General features: G+C 39.5%; 1 long non-coding RNA gene across 1 annotated transcript; it reads right to left on the minus strand.

Annotated features, from left to right (window-relative positions):
• Nucleotides 1-636: 636 nt before the first annotated feature.
• Nucleotides 637-7,576, minus strand: LOC126049775 (uncharacterized). Its single transcript, XR_007509303.1, has 3 exons — nucleotides 4,636-7,576; nucleotides 1,518-4,526; nucleotides 637-1,469 (listed from the first exon to the last, which is right to left on the minus strand). It is a non-coding gene; the product is annotated as an uncharacterized LOC126049775 (long non-coding RNA).
• Nucleotides 7,577-26,204: the final 18,628 nt, after the last annotated feature.

Genomic DNA, 26,204 nt, shown 5'->3' on the forward strand with positions numbered 1-26,204 from the left:
ACCTCACCAAATCCCTAAAGAGTAGAACTAGCAGGCATAAATTCAACCTTAGCAGGAGATGATTGGCTTGACGTGGTTAAAGTACTTTACACAACAGGTAACGCGTTCCTGGAACTTGTTGCTGCAGGAGAAGATAGGGGCAAATTGTATCAACTGGTCTGAAACAGGATTAGGTAAATTAGTGATGACGTGGCCACGAACAGACAGAGCACTGACAGTCCGTGCTGGGGGAGTAACAATATAGAGGGGACTGTGGAAGTGGGTGCTCGTGGTGCTGGCTGTACCCACGCAGCCCAGCCTGTGCCTGCCAGCACTGCTGGAGACAGCATGCGGGGCCGGCTGAGCCACAGGGCTCACCTAAGGCCTTTCTTACCCTCTGAACCCCAATTACAGCAGAGCTATAGGAGCCCTGGAGCTGCACAGTTGTCTTTTTGAATTGTTTTTCAACGTGGCTCCTTTTCCCCGAGGACTGTCGCACATCTTGTGCTTTACAGCCTGTAAAGATACGGTGTAGGAAGGTTGTAGAGTTGGGAAAGTTGCTGCCCGTCCTCTAGTGCATGCCTGTGAAATCCGAGTATGCCTGCACTCATATGTCAGAAGAATAAATGTAAGGTGTGATGTGGATATGCAGATAATGCCCCTTGCAATTACAGACACAGAGACAGGAGTTAATCATTTCCTTACAAAGGAAACTGTATTTTAAGGCAAAATATTTAAGATTTCTAGTAGCTCAGTTGCAATCCTATGAAATACAATGTCCAAAGACACCATTTTCTTCACCTTTCCCAGGAAACAAAGCTGCTGAACACATTAAGACTAACATCATGTTTGTTTTATTTGGAAATAGCCATATGGTCTATACACAGAAACTTCAGGCATTATCGTCAATTTGTTAGATGCAAAACATAGCTCTTACTGGCAGCAGCAGGTTTGTATTAGAAGCATGCTTATATTGGGAATTTTACTTGGTGGGAAGCCATTCTAGAAGAAAGGTACGGGGATAAACCTCTCATACAGGTAAAAGAAACCTAAAAGTTTGCACCCAGAAAAACTCCAAAGATTTGGTTTTCAGCAAGCTTGTATTTTATGAATGAATCTAGATCTGTAGTTACATGTTAAATTAATGGTTTGAATGCATGTTTTCTTTTTTTTTTTCCTGACTTGCTATTTGAACAGGTATGACAAAAACTCACAAACACTAACTTGGAACTGGGCCTTCGCTTTGTAGTACTGCTGGTAAATTTGCATCATAATATGGATCAGCTTGAACACAAGTAAAGCAAAGCAGGAGTGTAAATTAATAGAAGAGCACAGGGACATAATTACAGGTCACATACTGCCTGACAGAATTAGAGTGATACCTTGCATTTGGAAAGTCAGCCCTAAGTTCTAGGCAGAGTCATTTGCCATGAGCGATCCATTCGCCTTGAAGCCCTAGATGTACGTTACGGCACCTAGCCTTCCCCCTCCTTCCAGAGTGTCCTTCTCCATTGACTTCTTGCAGCTCTGGCCACCACCTTCCAGAGTGTCCTTCTCCATTGACTTCTTGCAGCTCTGGCCACCAATTTGGACTGCAGCGCCCTGTCTTGGACAGGAGCATTGGACACCACTTGAGTCTGTTGATCAGTCATGGAAGAAGGAGGGAAAGAAAGATGACACAAATGGGATCCCCCCTTTCTCCTTTAAGTCAGTACAGAGCCGAAATGTAGATGTGTTTGGCCATGCGCCAAGCAAAGCTGATACCAACACTTTCTGCGAGGAACTCTCACATGTTGCCCTTCATGCCCTCATATTCACTTTCTTACTGCACACTTACGTGGTTACCCTCGTCTCATCAGCAAGCCCCAATTCTCTTAAAGACCTTTTCTTGGTGTGTTACTTCCATTACTTAGGTCTGGCTTAATCATAAAATTTTCCTTTATCACTTGAATTATGAATTTCTTAAGTGTTTGGAAAGTACCTGCCTCGTAATGGATGCAACCACAAATAGCACCTTACTATTAAGTTTGAAAGCACTTTACAAAGCTGACATTCAAAACATAACAAAGTTAGTCAACATCAAAGCTGAGAAGAGAAACAAAAAGCTCTTACTTCAGAAGATCACTGATCAACCCACTGGCCAACAAACTTGCTCATCTTCTCCAACTTTACAATGGCAAGTTTTATATGTGCATCATTGGCTTCTAAGTATTTCTTGTGCCGCTGTCTCAAATCTGATTCATACACACAGGTGGTGAGGCAGATCACAAAACCACAGGAATAGTTCTCAAGCTGATCAAGGATATCTTTGGACCCAATCTATTTTGTATTTTGAATCCTTAGAGCCTACATTTTGCTTTGATAAGTTATTGGCTTGATTGTCATCGTAATCTATCAGATAGTAGTACAATGACACACTGAACACTAGCATTTGTAGAAGGAGAGATAGATGAGCAGTGTTATCAGTTGGGAAACATATGCCTGTGCTATGAGTCACACCGTAACTGTTGTATGGACATGATAAAACATTATGCTTGTAAAAACAGCAACATTTTTAGAAATATTTCCACCTTATTTTCATTTTTAAATAGCTTCACCAGAATAGGATTTTTCTTTTAGAGCCACACTTTTCATACAGGTGAGCTTTACAAACTTAAACAAATTTTATTAACAGAACCTTATATATCAAGTCATTAAATCACTGATTTTTTGTTAGGAGTATAGTTGGAAGTCTTTTATAAAAGACATATGAACTACTTGGAAGTCCAAGGCAAAGCAGAGGAAAGACTAAGGCCTAAGCTATAGAGAGGCTACGCTGACATCACACAAGGGGTTCTGTTGTAACTTGTGTAATTTATTTTTATGGCCAGTCTGTGCACAGGATGACTTAGGATTTGGTAAACTTACCTGGAGAGAAAGGGCTTGGTAATATTATGAAGGAGGCATAATTTCCCTTTTATTATGCATTATTAAAATTTCAGCACATTCTGTTAAGCATGTAGATAAGCAGTTTGTATGGCTGCATAATTGTTTGAAATCTCCAGCAAGGCAGAAGCACTACTTTTTATTGAGGAACAGGTGATGCTGCACAATACAGAGAAGGCGTTCAATCACATTCACTAGAAAAAATTAATCATGATTGGAAGAAAATTGTCGCCCAGTTTCCCCTTATTTCCAACAATGCATTTGTAATGGATCTGAGGATGTTCAATTCAAAGGTGGGGTGATAAAAAGGAATTTATTAACTATCTGCTGTAATATGAGTGACCATTTTGCTGTCTTATGTTTCAATGACATTCAAATGTCTCTGGTTAATTTTTCTTAGCCCTTGTATTCTTTTCAAGACAAGAACTGATGGCCTATTTTATTTTCGCTGGATCAGGAGATCCTTTTTCGCCATGCAGAAAAAATACCCACAAACTTGTCTTGAAAACATATATATGGTTTCGTAAAGACTGCAGTACTTTCACATCACCCAACAGGTGACATTTTAGAAGGAGAGGAGGCAATTTTCCTTCAATATCTGATACAGTATCTTTGTCATTTATTGAGCTACTTCTGTGACTTTCTGATCTTTTGAGTTGTTGTCACACACATACCAAAATAAATGTTAGAAAAGCATTAATTTACAAGCAAAACGGTTACCTATACAGTGCTGCTTTGACAGATTTACCAATTCTGACCATCTTTACCTTCAAGTCAGCTCCTTTCTCCTTCCCTTTGTACTTCACCCATCACTTTCCACATGCATTTAGTTACGTTAGTGTGCACAAGATGATTATACTGTATTCCACCTTTCTACACAGCCTCTGAAAATATTTTTCCTTGCTCAGGCTCAATATCTGCAGTAAAAGTGAAATATAAAGTTTTTTCATAAGAAGCCTAAGCAGATTCTCAAGAAGGAAAATAAAAAAGAAAGAATCCCAACTGCAAACCACACCTTAGACTCACCAGTCATCCAGGCCTAAAGAAAGTCTCTTTCAGGAGATCTTCCTAGTGCCTCAAAGACCATAACAAAAGGATTGCACTGAATAATGTTCTCAACTCAGTTAAGAACATCAGATTTAAGACATGAAAATATACTTTTAGAAAAACAGGGAGAGAAGTCCAGAACCTAGACACAAATGCTAAGAGGATTTGGGGAACTACACTTACTTCACGTTCTGGGTAGGCCTAGAAATAATAACTGTAAACTGCAGTGCTTCTTTAGTGAAAAAAATCATGATGTATTGCACCACAAGCGCATTCCTAGCTCTTGAAGGAAGTGGAGACATGGCAGTGCCCTTCCTGTCACACACACTGCAGACTTCAGTAATTTAGTTCTTTTGTACAAACCGTCATATATTGTTTTAAGGTAATGGAGAGTTTTGTGGCTTGTAGGAAATTAAATACAAAGTACAAGTCCTGGGGAATCCTCCTTGACAGTTTCTCCTACAGAGGAGTCTATGGTTTCAAGGCACTGCACCTAATTCAGACAGTTCCTTCCAAGCCTGCATACGGGCTTTCCATCCTGAGAAGCAAACAGAGCTAGGGTGAAGTGAAAAGGCCTGTGGAAATTCAAAGTAAAGAACAGGTATGAGTAACATTTATTTGAGATGGTGGGACTGAAGCTACTTTCATTCTCGATTTCTTCAGTCAAACTGGGGTGCAGCTTACCATCACTTATGGCCATATTTCTGCTACATCATATCCAGCTACAACATGCTAGTTTTAGCTGTGAAACAAGAAAAGTAAAACATCATGCAAAGGGAAGCTTCCATCTAAAGTGCAACAAATACTTTTGCATTTCATATTATCTTTAATATTAAAGATCCTTCTGTCATGAAATTTTGTAGTGAAAAAGATCAACTGTTTTATGCAATTCAGAACAAGGCAATTAGTTCAGAATAAAATTTTGATTTATATGCCCCTCTTCCTAGTGTTTCTTTAGGAAAAGAAACCCAAAGCCTACCAGCAACAGATATAAACTGAAATAAATAAATACACTGTCTAGCATGATTATGCCCAGCCAGTTAAATGTCTTTTCCAGAAGATGAATACTTTATTTAATAGCAACAATTTAACCAGAAGTTGATTCAAAATAATTAAAATTCCAAGCTCCAGAATAGTTCTTTTAAACATAAGCCAGCAACTTCTGCCTAGAAAAAAAAAAAAGCCTCCTGGCATGCCCGAGCATCTCAGTCAGGTTAAGAAGTTTCAAACAGGAAAGTACTACAGAAGTACTGTCCTACCAGTATTCCTATGCACTCCACTTGAGAGTCCAGGCCAGCTGGAAACTGAGTCAATGATCTTTGCTTCAGTAAGAGTAGGAGGCCCCAAAACCTCATGGAAATATGCTATTTTTGCTATTTCAAGGTTTCTTGCAAGAGTCAAGTCAGTGGTAAAAAAATGAACAGCCATCTATCCATAACAACTAAGTCAGTGCAGCAGTGCTATCTGCTGCCAAGTTAAGGGCAAAGTAGCATTTTTCTTCTTTGTTACTATCACAGAGAGCTGCCCAGGCCAGCATTTCTTAATTATCTTGCTCAGTCCCTTTTCTCTCCACAAATGAACTCTGTCATTCAGTTCCTGTCCCTAATTAGCCCAACAAGCAGCAACCATGCAGACAAAGCTGTGCTGCTTCCAAATCCAGACCTGCTTCCATGCCCTTTCTGAACACCTCTTGTGCCATTTCTAGAGTAGTATGCCCCCTTCCCATTTTGGGAGACAGTGGAGAGAAAATTCTTTGCCTCCTGCATTTATACAATTTGTTTCCACTGGATTCTCAATACAGGCTTGGATGGAGCAGGGTCACTTCTACAAAGAAGTGACTTAAGCCCATTACTTAAGTCCTTTTACCAGATCAGTGAAGGATTCTGCCGTGTACCTGTCAGGCACAATGAAGCGATCCTCTGCCTATCCACAGCGTCCACATTCTTGATCATGGAATCTATCAGTAGAAGCATGAAGACAACCTAGATGTAGGTAGAAGATGGTTACAACCTAGGTACGTGACGCCTACTTTAAGTCTTACTGTGTTTACTGCGGTTCAAACAGTCTATCTGCATGGCAAAATAAAAAAAAAAAATCATATTCAAAATCTACTTCAAGGTCACATCCTTTCTTATTTACCAAATCAGGACATGACATAAAAATTGAGATCAGTTCAATCAAATCAGACCAAAAGCAGGACTAGCATACTGTCTTCAACATTGCCATATAAGACTGTACGAAAGAGGAAGGGCAAGGCACAAGTTACAAATACACAACACTTTCTCCAAATGCTATTCCAAACTGTGACTATTTTCATCTCAGGGAACCTTCCGAGTCAGATGTGGCTCCCTACATTTAGCAGTCCTCAGCATATTTCTATTCCATATACCTCTTCACTTGCTCAACACAAGTAGACCTTTAATATCCTTTGGAAATAAGCTTCACGAGTCTGCCGCGTATTGAATCAAGTACATGTCCTGATTCTGTTAGGCTTCTGTGGTGTCTCCAAAGTTCTTGTATTAGAAGAGGTGCTGAACAGCTGGTCTTTATCTAATCTCACTAATGGTTTTACAACCTCTGTCACATCCCAAGTTGTCTTTTTTCTGAACCGAAGACTTCTAGCCTAATCATCTGTTTCTCAAACTGATCAGCCCTGTGACCCGCAAAGAATTACTGCAAAGGTTACATCTCCTCTTGCAGACTTTCTAATCAGTTTGTCTATATGAGTCACTGATACTGCCTAAAAATTGCTTATCTAAAAACTTAAGTAAGTCTTCACATTTTGTCTTGTAAAACTACAGGTGACTTGTACTTCAAAATGACTTGCACCCAGAAGGATGTCTTATATAACTGAGATTACCTCATTGTAACCAAAAGTTATTTGGCTTGTAAATTAATTTTACCATAGGTCAGTTGCAATGAATTCAGTGTTTCCCCTTTTTACTGTAACAGCTGCCAACAAGATGTCTCTAAAGAAAATGCAACTGAATGTAATTTTACACAGAGAAAATTTTGCTTCAGTATCCGGAAGGAGGGAATATTTCAAATGTTGCAAAGTTTGCCAGGTGAAAAACTTCTTGTGGTTAATTGAATGTAGATGTCAAGTTAGATGTACCAATTTTTATGTAACAATGTAAACCTAAATCCATCAATTTGTAAACAAACAAAAAGTACTTGCTTCCAAATGTGAAGAAAAGCAGAAAGAAAAATAAGATCACAACTACTCTCTGGTACTCCTTATTAATATACAGAATAGACAGAGAAAACTGTTTTATAATGATTTGACAACCCTGGGGGAGAGGGGAAGAGGGACGGTGACGTTTTCCTATTGTATTACAGTCATATCACTACAATCTCATCTTCTGGAAGAAATGCAGTGCATATCATAGTTCCAGCTAAAATTCATCATTTTAAACAGCAAGACTATTGAAGCCAGTTTTCCAGTAGGCTTATGCCTGGTTGCCGACTGAATTATTTTCAACGTTTTTATCACAGTTCTGCATCACGAGTTCATCCTTTACTGATGACTGCCTGAAAACTGACATAGAAGAGAAATTTTAACTGAGAGCTAAATCTGGGGCTTTCTTTTGTGGATTCTTTGATCCACAGGTTGAGTTCACATTGCATGCTTTAATCCAGCATCAGTCTGTCTCTGTATTTTTTCCCTCTTCAGAACAGAAATGATTGGTGTGTTCTACCTTTGAGATCTCTACATCCCTCTTGGCTCTAGAAATTATTATAAGGGACAGATAACAGGACATGTGCAACAACGTGATCCTTAAGAGACAAAGCTAGAAAAGAAAAGAAAAATAATAACATTTCAAAACACTTGAACAAATGTCATTATTCTGTAGCTTGTATTAAAGTGTTAAGCTTTACAAGCACATGCAAAAAGGTGCTATCCTTACTGAAAACTGTACGTTAATACAAAGTTAGTATTCATGCTATTTTGTAAATAGATTATGGAAGAATTTAGCTTATTCACGCTTTTCAGAAAAGTAGAGTGGTATGCATCTATGACCAATATTAAAACATATTTTAATAGCTTTAATATTTAAACTGAAAATGTTACCATCTGATCATGTATACAACTGCGTAGAGCATGACAACGATTATTGCGATGATTGTAAACAGCATTGTGGTGATTATAAACATTGAGTTTGGGATCCTACCTGAGTTTATGTTGCTCCCGCAAATGTTTTCCAAAGGGGAAAAAGACCCAAAATGCACACATCCCAACAGGCTGTTTATTCTTAACCATTGACATCAACATTGACCGCTACCAGTTACTAAGTTTCAGAGGTAGGAACTTTCTCACTTTCCTCTCAGCATAATATATATACACATTGCATCAATGTGAGTTATGCAACTGCTAACCTGTTTATTACCTGGTTTATATCGTTGTTTAGTCCTGATCCATCTATACCAGTAGTCAGTACCAGAGAAGCTGCACATGTGTGCACACACACACAAGTCAAGAAAAAATTGAGTAGGTCTCACAAATACCAAGGAATTACTGGATTAAGACATCCTTTTATTCCCATTGCTCCTTAGTTCAGTTTTTCAGCATCCCTATTTAACTAACCCATGTTACGAGAAAAGGCAAATCTTCTCATGTTTCAAGACCTGCTTCAATCCGTCTTACAGATAAGAAAAGCCCTGTTACACATTTCAGATCATCAAGAAATTCTCTCTGCACAAGAGAATGCATTTTTTCCCCTCCTGTAACCAATTACTGCAAAAATTGGAAAGTATTGGCTATCTACATAAAAGGTGCAGTGGTAAAGGTATTAGCCTTCCAGAACATCAGACAGCCTCACGTATAGGTTTGATGCTTCCCCTTTTTTTCAGAGATGATAAGTCAGGCACACTAGAATCTGGTTTGCCTTTGGATCTAAGACATGTACTGTTTAATTGCCATTAAAAAGCATACAAGCTTGAAAGAAGCAATAAGCATGCACAGATTATTTCTTTGCTAAAACTTTCATGAGAAAAGTTGCTCCTAAAGGGCTAGGAAAAGGCAAGGCCACAGATTTACTCTACCCTTTCCAGTCAAACAATGCAAGTGTCAGTGTGTATGCCGATTCTTTTATAGGCTAGTAGCCAGTATTACAACACAAAATTCTATTTGAAAAGAAAACCAAAACAAAACAAACCCCCAAGATTAAGTTGGACACTCCCAAAATTGTAAGATTTGCTTTTATTACTGATTTTATATTCATTGATTATTTTGGGTTTCATTTGAGGAGGAAGCTTAGGAAGAGAATCTCCCCCCCACCTCTTCAGGAGTTTATAGCCTTCAAGGGAAAACTGTCAGGCTTCTAAACGTGTGGCATTTTGGGGATACAAACCCAGCCTTAAACAGTGGAAGCAAGACTTCTCACTAGTGATCAGAAGGGATTCCTCGTAGCTCTATTTTCTGGAACTCATTCCTTGTGTTCATACTAGTCCATTTGCTTTAGTATCCTCCTGCTCCAACTTTCTCCTTTACCCCCGTTCCCCTTCTGTTCCTAAAGATCCCCCATTTCTCCCCTTTCCTCCACATCTTTCATTGTTTTGTTCTCCTTACAGTTTCTACACACCAGAGCTTGGTCTCAGCAGGACTGTAAGAGATGGTGGTCATCATAACAAGAAACTGCTTCACTTTCACATTGCTTGGATAGGATGATCAACTTGCTGACCTCAGCAGTACCAAGAACTTGCCATTTTCAATTAAAAAAAAAATCACAAGATAGCAAAGTTTAAGAGCACTAGGAACACATTATTCATCAGACCAATGGTCCATCCAGCTCAGTATTTGATGTCCAAGAGCAGCAATAGGAGTTGTCCTCCAGAGGAAAGCACACCATTGTCTGCTTTCTGCTATTTGTTCCCCTCTTACTCCCCCAACATCTACTATTGTTGTGCTCACCGTTCCCATTAGCTTATGGATCTGTCATCACAAATTTGTCTCATCCGTGATTAGACCAACTGATATAATCTGCCCCTACACACTCTTACTGGGACAAGGAATAGAGAGTCTGTGTGTAAAGTACTTTATTTTAACTAGTTTAAATTTATGCCCCCTTGTTGTTCCACTGTTTTGGGATTTAGCACACCAGATATTTCATACAGGAAGCATGATAAACATTTAACAATTGTAAAAAATATGGAGCTATTCTAAGGCCACTTAACTATTACCCATTTTCCCACAGTTATTTAGGACAGCAAAGCTTTAGGACTTGCAGCCTAACCTTATGCAAGGCAGGTCTACACTAGTGCTACCACAGCCTTACACCAACACTTTGGACCTAATTCAGCTTTGACTTGAACGCAGCTCCTAGCAAAGCCAGCAGGAGCTGTGCCTACACTTGTCAGGACTGAGTTTGTCCCTGTACGCCTACAGCTTTCCGTCCTCTACATTTAGTCCTCCAAAATTCTCTGGGTTTTTGAAGGGGATCAGGAAGCATGGATTGACTAGGTGAGACGTTGCACAGCTTTGGTCTGCCCTGCATCAGGTCTGTCAATCACAGCCTGTTGGCTTTTGAAGGCTGTGGAAACAAACGGGAGTGCAGAGTACTAGTTTTTCAAAGAATATACAACTAACTTCTGCCAATTGTTTTTTTTTTTTTCTCTTTTTAAAAATAAATCCATACTTTCATTACATTCCCAACCCCTCAGTTTCTACTTCAACATATTTTTCATTATATAATATCCTTGCTCCCATATTCAGGAAATATAAAAACTGACAAAATAAGAGCTTAATTGTGAAGTAGTATAACAGGAAAGGAAAGGAGAGTGAGATATCTCTATTTAACTACTTTCAGTGGCTCAGTAAACCTGCTAAGCCAACAGTATGCTCCTCTGAAAAACTTCTTTAAACCAAAATCCTTGCATAAACCAGTTTCTTCATTTCTAATAAAATCTGTCAGAATAGCAAATTTGCATTCATGTTAGTTCGTGATGGCCTATCTAGTACATAGTAATACTAGTTAGAATTACAGCAGAGATTTCTGCAAATCAATTTTTGGAGTAGAGACAATTCATCTCTAACCCTATTTATCTTTAAACTACTGCTCTGCTTTGCCTTCATCAATAAAGTGGCCAAACCCAAGACAAGCTAAAGATACAAGCTTTCCAAAATATACCTTAAATGCACAACAGTTTGCTTTATCTGGGAAGGGAAAGGAGAAGAGGGAGTGGCACAAAACTGTTAAAAGCACTTCTCCAATTTTAGGTCTGCATGATATCCATTGCTGAATGCGGAGAAGTAAAGTTTTAGGACACAGATGGCAACATTTGCCAGGTGCAGGTTTTGTTCATCTGTAAACGCCAGCCACACAGAGCAAATACCTACCTAGTCACAGTGGTGACTGCATGTATTATAACTCAATTTCAGGTTAGAATCGATTCTTACTTAGGGCAATAACACCTCTGTAATGCAAATAAAAGACTCACATAGCCTCTAATTTTAGAAAACAGCTTGCATGGGATTTGCACATGATTCTGAGAGGTGACCTGCTTTTTATTTACTGGACCAGTGTTTCCTAACCTGTTTTGAAGAGTTTTAAGAGACGCTAAACTGAGATGAGAGAACCTGGGCAGCAGGGAGGCTACTAGGACCCAGCACGGCTAAGGGGGGGGGGGGGTGGGGGGTGGGTGGGAAGGGTGAGCAATTTGCTTCCCCAGGAGGGCTGCAACTCTGTCCCCTGACAGAGGATGCTGACCCACAGCCTCAAGCCTTTACTGCTGGGGAAAAGGAAAAGGGAGGGGGGGAAGTATCACCAGTACTTTAACTGCTGGTAAAGTACAACTTCAGTCAGTTAAACACGAGCAAGAAATAAGTTCCCATGGGGGGGGGGGGGGGGAGGGAGGAGCTTCTAATCAGAACTAGGAGGACCTTTGGCTTTCTGTGACTTTTGAATTAGAAGTTAATAGAAGCTACAGTGTAAGCTTCCTTCCCCAGCCTGGCCGCCTTGGAGATCCCCTGCAGGCAGCCCCCCAGCACCCCCTCTCCTTTCCCAGCCAGACCCCTTTCTTTTTATGTCCAGGCTGGAAACAATGAGCCACAGTGAGCCAGCAGTCCTCCAGCTACCTCAGGCAGAGTTATATTTTTCAGTCATTACGGTTTTCATTACTAATTTGACCGGTGTAAATTGTGAATGAATTGTCTGGGCTGTAAAAGGTGGATGGGGAGCCAGCATACGGCAGAGCAGCCCTGAGCTTGCTAAAACCACGCTCCCAAGCTTTCGATTCATGAGATACGTAAAGACGACACTTTTCCAAGAGTCCCTTCAGTACAACAGTTCCCCAAGAAGCAGGGCCTCAGCATTTAACCACTGGAGACATGAGCCCGATGAAGTTCAGTCGCCTTGGAACTGGGATGAACAGCACCAGAGTTCAGAAACTGCTGCTCTTGCGGCTGCAGTTGAATTAAAGCCCTAACAGGAGGGATCCATGCCAAGGTGCGCTGTTTTACATACAACGTGTAAGAAGAGCGAAGTCATATACACCAGTTAACCTCCTGACTCACCGCCTCTGCCCTCACATGAATATGACTACATTTGTTAATGGTTGGGAGGGTGGGGGTTTTTGTAACTCCTACTACTGCTGACCAGCGTTGCCCTTTGAACACCTTCCTTCACAGCCTCCTCCTCATGTAACCTGCATGTTTTTCACTTTCTCATCTTCACTTCTTTTCCCCTTTTTGCTTTTTCAGCCATTAGCCTCTCCACTGTGTTGTTGGTTTGGGTTTTTGTTTTGTTTTGTTTTTTCTTTTGCTTTTTTTTTTCTTCTGTGATTTTACGAGAAAATGGTAGCCAAATGCATGAGAGGCTTACAGTAGAAATGGCTTAACAAATTGGACCTGATTTTTCTTCTCTGATTTAGTGGTGAAAAAAGCAAGGCGGGACACAGACCCAGGAGGGCTAGAGGGAGAATACTCATCCGCTGGGGCACAACAGAGAAGAGTTATACTTATTCAGACCTATGCTTCACCTCAGCTGTTTAACTTTCCTGAAGCATTGGGAATTGCTCTCCAGCACTAGCTTTCTATTGCCTGTTTATTTCTGAATCAGACCCCCATTGTGTCCTAGATTATTTCAATCTCCCCATTGTTCAAAATCCACAGTTCCTGTCCTCATTAGCCTGGATTCTACTTTGAAAAAATACTTCTGGATATCAGAAAAAGAATTCCCCAGAAAACAAGTATTACAATTTAGGTTGGGCTAATGTTTGAATGCTTCAGGAATTGTTTTCCTTCTGGTAACAAGGAAAAAAAGCACACAAAGAAAAAGGTTTTCTGTTTGCTTCTCTGGATGGGCTTAAGGTTTATTTTGTGTTTTTCTCAGATTTCTAGGATTCCAGTGGCCCTGAAGGGTTCAGCAGTACAGCTCTATCCAGCTCTATCTCACTTGCACTTTCTGTGCAAGTGAGATGCAAAGTCCACGTTCAATATATGCTGGCTGTGAAGAAATCTTTCATGCCAGTAAATCTCGTCAATTCTGAAAGTACTGGCCTTAGTCATGCTTGCACAGCACAACGCATTCACATGTTTTGTTCAAGAACACCACGGAGAGAAGCAACCCTTCTTTAACTGCACAGCAACTGGTATTTTTTATATGCATCAGAGTTGCTGCACATCTGTCACCATTGCTGTGTCCCTAATGCAGGTGTTCAGTGCTCCCCAGACGTATTGGATGTAACTGCTGCACGTGTTGAAGGCGTTAAAGTACCGCTCTGGGATGTACAGTGCAGCCAACTCCTTTCAGAGACACCAGTCTTGCTGCTCATTCATTGCACAGCTCTTTTGTACACCCTCCTAGAAATTCTGGGCAAGAGGACAAAAGGGCTGTGTTTAGAAAGCATCAAAAGAAAGATTTTGCCACGGACACTACAAATGGTTAGCTAATAAATGGCATCAAATTCAGTATATTAGAAGAAATCAGAATCCCATGTCTTCAGATATTCTGGCCTGGACAGTAAAGTATGTAGCATTGCCTCTCATCTAGACCATGTTCAAAGACCCATAGTAAGATGACTATTTCCATCTCTTCTCTGCACCCTGTTTTGATACATACAGTCTACGGTAAGAGCCACAAAAATCTCACTTGGATGTCTGTCTCTCTTCACTGAGGAAGAGAGATATCTGTCTGAACATGGCCCCAGGAATCTAGAATTAGTGAATATTTTATAGTCACATTTAAAAAAAAGTGCACATAAATAAAAGGTCTGCTTAACTGATACTTATCCACAGCTGCTACCATAATAGGAAACCAAGTTAAAGACATAGCTAATAGGGGAAGTGGAGTAGTTAAATATAAAATGCACACAACTGTTATTGTAAACTTTCACTATGACAGAGAGGGACAAGGTTTCCAGAGTTGTGACTCTAGAATATTTTGATATGGATTAATTTACCCAGCACTGAAAAGAAAACGAATTTACTACATTGTGCACTACTCAGTTGTTAGCTCATTTTGATGAAAAAAACAAAACAAAATCCTGATAATTTTATCAGGACAGCACTGTAGCTCACTGGTAGAGGAATGAAGGCCATTATTCCAATTTGGTTAGAAACTGGAGTTGTGTGAGACAATTTGTATTACTAGTGTTGCTTCAGATGGTATTTGTGACCCTTAAACAGCTCCCTTAACCTCTCTAAGCCTCAGATAGAAGGCAAGGAGGTTATTTCAGAGGAAGTAACGCTTACCTCTTTCACAAGCTGGAATCTCTGACTATCTGTGAAATGCTTTGGGTTTACTGATAGGTTTTGATAAAAGATATTCTCACAGTACAATAATTTTAGTCATATAAACCATTCCAACACACCTCTAAAAAATGCTTGGAAAATGAACTCTGTATTGTACAGTATTGTAGAGAGAAATGCTATACAGTAATTTGTAACAGAGCTAAAAAAAATTATCAGATGACAAAACAAGGGGAAAATGGGGAAAACTCAATTTCTCTATTACAGCACCCCCCTCAGCTTCCCCCAGAGAATTATGTCTACGATATTTACCCTCACTGACCACATGGCAGACCTTGCTATTACAGACCAGGAACCAAACAGCTACTGCTTCCTAGAACACCCACTATAAATATGACATCACATTAATTAGCCTTTCTTTTATTCTACTGTATGACTAATATTCCAATGGGAAGTCTAGATAATACGCTCATTAACTTTTCCGTTCTTTGAACTAGTAAGCTGTCGAATTTGAGCAAAAGTATTTGAAATAAGCTTAATTTGTCTCAGTTTTTACTCAGTTATCTTCTCGGCATGAGAAACAACCTGTTTCTGATACATGAAGCAACAATTCTATAACAAGTACTAACCTCAAAGTTTCTCTTTTGTACCTATTTCACCATAAAGTGGCTCATTCAATCAAGGAAGGCTTTTAAGCAGATAGTGGAGCTGCAGCCATGACTAAGTGACAATAACGAGACTAGACAGCTTAAAACCTTGATATTGTTTCTGCTTCATACCCAAGCTGACACCCCACTGAGATCCTTCCACATTTGCCTCCCTTTATGGTACTGCAAAAGGTACAGCTCATCACCAATGACAACATTAATGAGATTTCTATTGGGATTGCAATACGTTTTTCTATCGGGACCATTTGGACGCTACTATTTGCCTAATTATTCCTCTCCTAATTAATTCTACTGGCAGTTGCAGATCTTCAGCTACATAAATACTCTCCTGTGTTTGCTCAATTAAGCGGAAAGATTCCTGTAACCTAATATGTTAACATTAGGAAAAAAACAGATCCATAACCTCCACCCCATACAGAAAATATTGGAGCTCTCTAAACGAAAAGCATATCAAAGCTCCTCGGATATCTATTTTCCCCCCAATATAAATAGTTCCTTATATTTTTCAAAAGTATATCACAATTCTTTTTTTCCATCTTTCAGAGCTGGTAGAAGGTATCAGATTACCAGTGAGTACAAAACAGTATCTCTTTGGGCAGCTACATGACAAGGAGCTTTAATACAACTTTACTAGACCAAATGCTACCACTGAAGTCTTTGAAGGTTTAGGGAAAAAAAAGAGTTCAGCACCTTGCTGCATTATTCAGCACTTACACTAGGAAAGACAAAAAACGTACTTGGGTATAAGCATATGTATCTTGTCTTCATGGCTTCCATTCCAGTGGAGAGACAGGTAACTCCTTTACCTCACTCTTTAGAGGAGCCTGCAGCACTGCCTGTGTCAGCCTTGTCTCATGAAGTCTGGCCAAATCCACTTTTAGGAGATCCACAGAAAAATGGATTTCTCTCAGTAGGAAAAAGAACTTCATTCTGCAAAAGGACAGACTCCCTACAGCGGACCACATGGCACGCTTCCAGGAAGAGTTAACTGACTCTTCAAGCTTCTGTGCTGACAGACCATTTATCATCCCCAGCACTCCTCCCCAGACCACCCACTCCACGTAATACATTAGGTTCAACGCATGCTTCAGACTTGTACTTTTTCTGAACAATTATAAACAATGTAGATGAACGTCTTCAGTAACTCCACGTCACTGGTTTCCGTACTTTCCAATGGGTGCACAACAACCTTGTTTGGTTTGGCTCATGCCTAGTAATTTACAGAAAAATTTGCCTTTTGAGGCCAGAATTATATGCCAGCAGGTAAATACTTTGCTACAGGTAAATACAGGTATATATATTTATACAGGTCAGCAGGTAAATACAAACTACAGACAGAATTAGCTTTTATAGAATGGCAATCAAAAATTTGTGGACAACTAGTAGCTCGTTTGAATTCCATCCTGAGTTACACAGGGTGTCTCAGGATGCCTCATCAATAACTGTCATTCAGTTGTGTCATGGATTTGATACTTCTAAACATTCATATCAAGAAAGATTGCTGTTATGGTTAAGTAGAACAAGGGGTTTAACAACTCCATTGCATTTTGACAGTTCTTATGATTACTGTACTTGTAAAACAAACACCTTATGACACATGTACACACTGCTTATAATGTCTTTATTGACTCTCCCTTATCACAGACTTATTTAAGTTTCCAGTTGGAAGCCATCAGCTTTGGAAGAGCTGGTTAAGTATTTTAATGAGGTGTTGGCTTAGAGCTCCAATTTTAATACTCGAAAGGAATAACAAATGATAACTGCCAGCCTCCAAAGCTACATGACACACATTACTATTCAAGAACATAAACAGGATTATTTAATGTTACAAACCAGAACTAGACTTTTCATTCCCTGGGACTGTAAAATTATTTCAATATGGATTATCTCTAGGTTTTCTAGACATTATCAACATTATCAATTCTATTCAATGCAAAAGCTTCCAGCTGTGTCAGTTAAGACTGCGATTAAGAAAAAATTGTGCCAATTAACCGAAGAGCCTCACAAGATAAAGGTGATACTAAGGTCTTTCTGAAGTACACATCCCAGTTAATACAAGACTCCTGTTTAATTGTCTGGCAATGAAGTGCATTCTATTACTTGGCGTTCCTACTTACTTGGAATGGTACAATCAGAACTACTCCGCAGTACGTTAGGCATGGATTTTACGTTAGTCATCACAACATAAATAACGTACCTTACAGCCCAAATACCGATGCAGCAGATTATACACACAACCAAAAAAGAATGCTTTGAATTTTCATCTCAACAGTTATGAAGCGGGAGAAAAGCTTGATAGGATAACCTTCCATAAAGATCAGGTTCCTTACAAGCAGAAAGCTTCCTCTTGCAGTGAAAATAAGTGGTTCAGAATGTCCTTGTCCTGTCTTCACCACAAAGATATAGGCTTGGTTCCTAAAGCGAGGTGTAGACACTGCTTTCCCCCAAACCTAATCTAATCCCTGGTGTTCAGGACACCAAAAGAACTTCTTTGCAGAGTTCCTTTCCACACCTATTAGCTCTTCTACAACCACAGTTCTTCTTCCAGTTCCTCATATATATGTGTTTAGAATACAGCATATTTGATTTAAGCCTGTTGGATTTGATTATTATTTTTTTCCAAACACAATGCAGAGAACAGGCCTATTGCCCTGCTACAAGGCAACTTTGGCCTCTCTCTGAGAACATACACCCTCTTGAACCTCTCCCCTTCACCCGGATCAGCACATAATCCTCCAAACACATTTCAGCAGGAACAACAAAACTCAAACTCAGCTATAACTTTTAAAGTAGATGGCTTCTTGCAAATACCTGTATGCTGTATTAAAAGATGCACTTTTTTTTCCCCCTAAACCATCTTGTCCTTATTCCACAGGCTATGCTTTCCTCTGCCCACCTTTAGAGTTGGCTATCTTACTACCTTTTTTGCCAGCTTGATCTATCTTCCTGAGATGGTCTGACTGGTATAGACCTAATTAAACTCTGAACTCAACTTGGATTTAATATCCACTTTTATTTAACTTTGAAGTGCACTGCTTTTATTTAAGACTTGAAGGGTTGAGGGCGTTAGAGATGGGGAGACACCAGTATGTTTTTCTAATTTTATCAGCCGATTTTTTAAAAAAGACATAATCTCTATTTTATGAAACTTGTGTGTCTTTCCAATATATGGACTGGACATGCAGTCAGTGAATAGGTAAGTACCTGAACTTGCTTCATTCTTTTCTGAGGCAGAAGAGGCAAGAATCTGCCATCGTGCTGTAAAACCTCAAACGGAAAACTGCAACTCAGGTACAGTTCTTCCTTAAAGGGAAAAAAAGAAAAAAGAAAAAACATTCATCTGATGATGACCAGGAAAGAGAGTAGCAATTTGTGGTGAGCTAAAGTCAGTATAAAACATTCAGATACAGATCAACTTCCTGAATTGTACCTCCTACTGTCCCAATTGTCAAAATGAAAACCTACATGTTCCTAGAAGTGCAGTTCTTCACAAAACCTGAAATATGTCCTGTCCTACCCCCTCACCTCCAATGAACAGAGGCTAATCAATGGTTAAAACAAACATTGGTAAGAATGTAGTCTGGGTTAGACTACTATAAAACACGCTTTAGCTAGGTATAAAAGCCTGGTAATAAATTCTCTGTAAAAAGAGATGTAAGAACAGTCCTTGTCCTGAAAACACTAAAGCAAGTGGATGTGTATCTTCACAAAGTTAAGCTGAACTAGAAGACAACATTAAACACCTGAGCTTGCCATCTGCCTCTCTGCCAGGGTGCTACCACCTCCACCATAGAGTCAGCAGAATACTTCATGCAAGCACTATCTTATCATTCAGGCAAAAATTCAGACAAGTTAGCTCAGATCACCAATTTAAATTATTAAGCTTATCTAGTTCATTTTGCCTGAAGCAGGTTACAGGACACTCACATCATCCTTCCGGATGCCTTGCAAAAGGCAGCACTTGCAAAGGGTGAGAGGATTAGGAGACGCTACAAGGGGGAAGCACACATCCAATTACAGCTTTATGTATCAAATGAAAATTTCCACAGCAACCACTGACTCAATCATCCCAATTTTCAGGGATAAAGTTTAATTTAATTAAAAAAAGAAGCATAAAATGTTAATTTGAGCTTGTTACAAAAGGTAATTAATCTGCCTGTTTCAAAAAACTGATAGGTCATAAATGATAAAGAACTATAGTAGATTAAAGTGTTAGATTTTGTGCTTTTCTGTTGATATTTTGGGGCTACACATTTACCCATTTCTGCAGGTAAGAAATGAAGGTGAATTCTACCCGAGCTGTTCAAATACCTCTGCATTCAAACAAAATGTTGAATTTTAACTAAAAATAGTAACAATAATGCAAAAGTAATGATGAATGCCTAAAAAAGCCCCCCCAAACCAATGAAGTTTGCAAGCATCTATTCTGCCTCATTTTTCAAGGTTTATTTTTATTATTATGCATCAGGAATGAATGCGCTCCATACAGTTCAAAGACATGCAATCCCCTTCCCTTTCACCATATAAATGAGATAATTTACAAGACCTGGTTCAAATTCCAGATGACAGTTATTCACCAACAACTAATCCAGGCTGTGAGTTAACCACACCACAGAGAGATCGCCTTGGCAGCTTGGACTCGGGACTGCAGACAGGCAGCTGGCGCAGCTCTATCACTTCTGTGGCTAACCTGTGCTCACAAACACCGAGTAACGCAGCCGAGGGGTCCCAGCTGTGGCCAACTCAGGTGTTACTTCGCTGTCGGCTTAAAATTGGAAGCATACTACAGATGCAATAAACTGCCTTTGAGCAGCCAGCTTGAGGGCAGCGCTAGTTGCGCTGTGCGTGTTGTGAACCTTACGTGGACCTTACGGAGCCACCCGGCTGTGCCCACAGCACGCTGCTCAGCATTCCTCGTGCCAGGAGCGAGGAATCCACGCAGCACAAACGCAGCGAGGCTGCTAGGCCTATTGCTATGGATTGTAACACGCAGGACGCGTACTGTCCGGATTCTTCCGTAATCTGGAATTCCAGCCTCACGTATATCCCTGGCAGTGGTGAATTCACTGTATATGAATCGTGAATCAGTCCACACTCTCCCCTAACAAGAACATGAATTTAGTAACATTAGAGGTAAAGTTTCCAAGATGCAGCACTTCAATCAATTTCTAATTATGTAAGCCAAGTTACTCTTCTGAATAAAGAACACTGATTTAGCACACCAGAGTAGTTCCTAAATTTCAGATGTGTGCGCGTGTGTGTAGTTTCTTGCCATTTTCTCTCCAGCTAAAGGATAGAATTTGCTGGTTTCTATTTTGTCCAACTATCTGTTAGCTAAAAGCATTTCTTCTTACAAGCTTAACATATAAACCAAACTTCTATTGTCATATACTTCAGTAATCATCGTTAAAAAAAGTATTTTACACACACATTTAACTTTTAAACACTGCAATGTCATAGAACTTACTGGCAACCCACGTATTACCAAAATGCACATTCAAAGATACATAAATGATGAGAGCAAAGCAAACTGCAAAGATCGGAATCCATGCTAGGACAGTCAGGTGAAGGCAGGTAATCAAAACAAACTCACTGTCACACCTTGGAACACTTAACCTACCAGTTTCTTAACTGTAAACTTCCTAATACAAATGACTTAATGTAGGTTTCTAAATATTTGAAAGAAAAATACACGACATACCACAAAGATGATGTGACAAAGTGAATTGAAAATTCTTGGAATATCACTGAAGAACATAGTCACACTGTACACAGATACGTGTCTTTAAAGACATTCTATGTCAAACCCCTAGTTCTCTCAGTAGTAACACTGTGCAACTCCACAAGAAGTTGCTTCTGAGTAAGTACGAGCCTGCAGGGTCAGCTTACTGTCCTTCAGGGAACACCACAAAGCAAATCTGCTCTCATACAGTGGTGGGGGTCCTCAGGGCAGGAGGCAGGGAAGATGCCAGAGGATCGTTGATAGTTTTGCACAGCTCTTTCTACTTACATACTACTCCAGGTTTATAGTACAACAAATATGAGCAAGAAACACTTGCAAATATCTGGAAGTTTTCTGTTAAGCGCTAAAACTGCAAACTTCTCTCCTCTCCCACTTCTGTCTTAATCCCCTCCCTCTCCCAGCCACACGCTCCTCCTCCATCTCTTGAGTTGACTGTGGCACCTGACTACAACACGACCTAAATCAATTGTCACAGAACAAGAATTAACCAAAAAGACATCTGCTGCTGGATGAGAAGATTGGGACTGGTTTGCTGATCATGTGCTTGGATGAGCACTAGGCCTAGCACAAGCAACACGAAAGGAGCACGTACTCCTTTTAGCATTGACAAGTCTTCAGCTTAGTTCGTTTCTACTGTTCATATGCAGGTAAAAGAACAAGTAAGAAAGTGCAGTGCAGAAGAAGATACGACTGAAGATTTCCCCAATAACCTAATTCAGCTGAAACGAGACATCACTAGCAACTGTTAGATATTTAATTTGGGTATCTTACCTTCCATCAGCAGAATAAAAGTCAACATTTCAACAAGTACTGCATTTCACCATCTGAAATACGGCTTTAGGTACAATTTCAGGGGAATGATGGCTGTTTGCTGTGTTCAGAGAGCCAGCTCTGGAACAACTGGTATTCCACAGAATCCTTGAAAGCATCTGGAATAAGTGGCTAATGAACATTTCAGCCGAAGGCTTTATAGGACATGTTAAAGCTTTCACATACCACAGAAGAGAACTTGGGACTCTGAAACGTACTATGACAGTATTTGTATCTACCTGTGTAGGAGGGATTACCCTCTCTAAATATTTTCAATGAGTTCTGAATGTCAATGCCTCTTAAATGCCAGCAGTCATTGGGTTCAGCTGATCAAAATTTAGTCCATTTATTTGTGAAACAAACATCTAGAATAACCCTTCTTGTTTCAGATTACTACTTCAGTAAGAAGGCCGACAACCTGCTCATACAAAAATATCTGCTCATTTTCAGTATTTGCTCATTTTGTTGTCATTCACTGAGGCTATTATCAATGGCTTGTTAGCCTGACCTAGGGTGGTAGGACAATCAGTAAATTGACTCGGGGTTCTGTCTTTATAATAAGCTCATACCAAACCAAACTTAAACGAGGGGAGGTCTGGTATGAAATAGTTACAGTACCTCTGATAAATGAATGAAATGGCAAACTTCACACCATCTTTTCAGAGGCCAAGGCTGGTGCCTTCTCTGCTTGTACAAGAAAATTTTCACTTTCTGATCTGATAATTAAAAAAAAAAAAGGCAGCAGAATAAGCTAGAAATCAGGGACCTAAGATCGCAGAGGATGGATCAGATAATCCTAATCATTATTTTCTAGACCTAAACAATATGAAATGCTATTAATATAAACAGGTTTTTGGTGTTGGGCGTTTTTTGTGTAACAACAGAGATTAGAAACAAGTAAAAAAAAAAAAAAAAAGAAGAAAGAAAAAGAAAGACAAACCAAGAAGGGCAGCTAAGCACCAAAGTCCACTGACAGCTTGCAGGAGATAGATGCCTCATTTTTATTTGCATCCTTAAAAATACTCTTGTGCCAAGGCTACAGTGTTGATCTGCCCTGTCTGCAGCCACTAGAAGCCAGAGACGAATACAGTTGCAGTACTGCAAGACCTGGCATGCTAGGTAAAGGCACTGCTTTATTAGTGGCATTCCCATGCCTGAATGCTCAATAAGAGAAGAAAATCACTAATGGCAACTAACTCTGAATAAACACAAAGCACATTCGAATGACCAGCTGAAGCACTCAAAGGAGACAGATATTAACCACCCTCACACCTGAAACACCTTTGTGTCCAACATCCACATTTGATAGTTCTTCCCTTGAATGTTGTTTTGTTAAAAATCAGAAGCTTAAAATGCCTCATGCAGTTATTGAACCTAAAAATAGCCCTCTAACAACTGTTTGATTTATTTCCCACTGTCATGCACTAAGACTTTTATCTTAGGTCAGAACAAAAGAATTCCAGACTCATGCCTGTGTTAGATACAGAGAGATTTTTGAAATGACGAGGGACAGTAACTATTAATTATAAGTTGCAAGGTTATTTATGAAGGGCAGGAAAATGGGGGCGGGGGGGGGGGGGCGGAAGTCAAATTGCTTTCCAAGAATAAAAAGGAAAACTTTTTAAAAAACGGCCATTTTATCTTTGCTTCTCTCCCAAGACCAAAGGCAAAGGTCTTGCATTGTGACTCTATCACAACAAAATTATTTTGTATCTATAAAATTAAAATGTTATTATTCTCCAAAATAATAAAATTACAAAATCTAAAATAAAAAAATTTCCAAAGTATCTGTCAATTCAACTGCAAGATACATAAAATGCTACCTGACAGCAGCAGTTCAGTTGTTCTCCAGGTTACAAACATTTACAAACAAGAACGGCATGCCTGAAAGATCCCTATAATAGATTCACCACAGTGGAGAGGTTTAGCAAGACGTGAGCAAATACAGTGATCATCATTTCAGGAATCGGATAAAGAAACCAACTCCTTAAAAACTGTGTTAACAGTTTCAGTTAATTATCTACTAGAACAAGAAAATAAAGTAGACCTTTAAAACAGCCTACCAAACCAACACTGGACTTTTCAGGAATGAGTCATTTTACCTACTATATGGGCCTGGACTTAAACAGAAAATCCCACCTGCCTTCTGACTGAGCCTAGTAGCACAAATACAGAAGTGGCAACGGGGTTGCCACCCTGTCAGGAAGGTGAGCTGCTGTTCCACTGGTGCTGTACATAGTGGGTCATACAGTTCGTCTTTTCCAGGCTGTGGTCTGGGAGGTTGGAAATAATCATGTATAAGGTTTTGTTCCTGTTGTTGCTAAATTACAGTTCTAACTAATTTAGGAGCTTTAGACATTGTTTCATTACAAGTTATTTTTATTACATCTCTTCTACAATATAAAAACTATTGTCTTTAAATTTAAGTTTAAAGCACTACTCCAATATAGAAGAAACTTTTTTTAAAAAAGTACTTTATCCCCAGAGCTCAAATAAGGTTATGTAAACAAACACACACTTGTTAGCCTACAGAAACTAGGGAGTCTTTTGTCTAGGGGCTTTTTTTTTTTTTTTTTCAAAACACTGACACATTTGGTAGGTACCAACAGGTTGAGCAACCTAACAATTCAGCTCTGTTTTCACTACCTACCATTACCTTCACAGTATCAAGACTATCTTTTGTCAAAGATAAACGAGGCTATTCCTTTTGACAACACATTTTTGCCACTGCCTCCAACAGGTCTAACCTGATAACAAAAAAAAAAGAAGTTAAAAAATCAATGTTAATAGCCAAGTCAACCCCATAAATTTTTGTCCATTTAGAATTAAAAACAGTGACTGCACATCATCTTGTTTCTTATGCTTTGCTATCTCTCCTCTTCCTGACAGTACAAAAGACAGTACAAAATGCATATCATGCATACTTAGAATCTAGTTAAACTGTAGAATATGGCAGCATCCAAGCATCCACAATTATCTGCATCTACAGAAATGGATCATAATTTATCAGTCAGTTTGCTTATGCAAAGTAAGTATTACAAATCACACACATGATGAGAGGAGTGTGTGCAGAAGGTATCTAGGAGATAAAAATCTATGTGAATCTAAAACAGAAAACATATGCTTTTAACCTAGCAAAAAATCAAACCCCACAGCTGTCTTCAAGAAACTACAGCATGTCAAATTCAGCTTCGCTTATGCTTACAAGATCTTCCTTGGAAGGGCTGTAGCTATTTTTTCTTCCAATTTAAGCTTTTTCTAAAGATGGGCTAGAAAAGCACTAAGTCTGCACATCTACATCTTTGACTAGTATTTCATAGAGAAAATAACTTCATCTGAGAAGCTTGTGAGAAAGATACTCAGATCAATGGCTTCTCTGCTACCTATGCTCTTCCTGCCCACTGTGACTGCAGTTTGTTACTTGTATTAAAGGCACAGGTGAGAGTCAACCTAAGAAAAGGAATTTCAAAGGCTGTAATGTTTTATATCCCGTTACTCTAAGTGTCACATACAAAAGCAAGCTAGTATAAATAGCCCTCTACTACATGCAGGGGAACTAAAATGAGATCTTGCATATTGGATGTCTAGTATGAGTGATCGTATCTGTGAAAACCACTGTAAAACAGGTACTGCATCACAAGTGGCAAAAATCCCTTCAAGGGGAGAATCCAGCAGGGAGAAGATTGCAGAAACTTATATTAGGTTGTCAGGTACTGTGTGGTATGTGGGCACCTGAACCAAGGGAATAGCCCACACAAGCAAGCGTAAGAGGAACCCCACATAAAACACAGAAAATCTTCTATGTGACAAACCCAAGGACAAGAATCATTTGGCTCCTGATACACAGCTACCTAAACTAGATAACTTTATTTCTTGAATAAAATGCTTTAACAGTCAGATAACATCTAAAGCTGTATAGTCATTCGTCTTGTCTGCTTATGTTTCTCGAATAGTGAAAAAAAAAAAAAAAAAAAAAAAAGGCTCATTAACCAAATCTTTAGCTACCGCTAGGTACTGATTAGCTCAGCACTCCTTTAGCTCTCTTTGACATGTTTTGCAAAGCTAGTGATTGTGAGCGTGAAGGGGCTGAGTGGTGAACAGAACCTGACTCTGAATTTGTTTCTCGGCAGCTGTCTCAGCTGCGCTGCCAGAAGAATGCAAAACGCAGTGACACCCTACACCCGATTAACTGTTAGTTAGCCATCTCTGCAACCATGAAATCAGAAAACACAAATGTGAAAGTGTATGCACAGAGCTTGCATCATCATAAAGAAAAGACTATTTCGAGCGATATTCTATTTCTTTTCTTAACAGGTAGGCTAAAGTGCTCAAAAGCAAGTGCTTA

The sequence above is a fragment of the Accipiter gentilis genome, chromosome 23, assembly GCF_929443795.1.
Source record: "Accipiter gentilis chromosome 23, bAccGen1.1, whole genome shotgun sequence".
NCBI lineage: Eukaryota > Metazoa > Chordata > Aves > Accipitriformes > Accipitridae > Astur > Astur gentilis.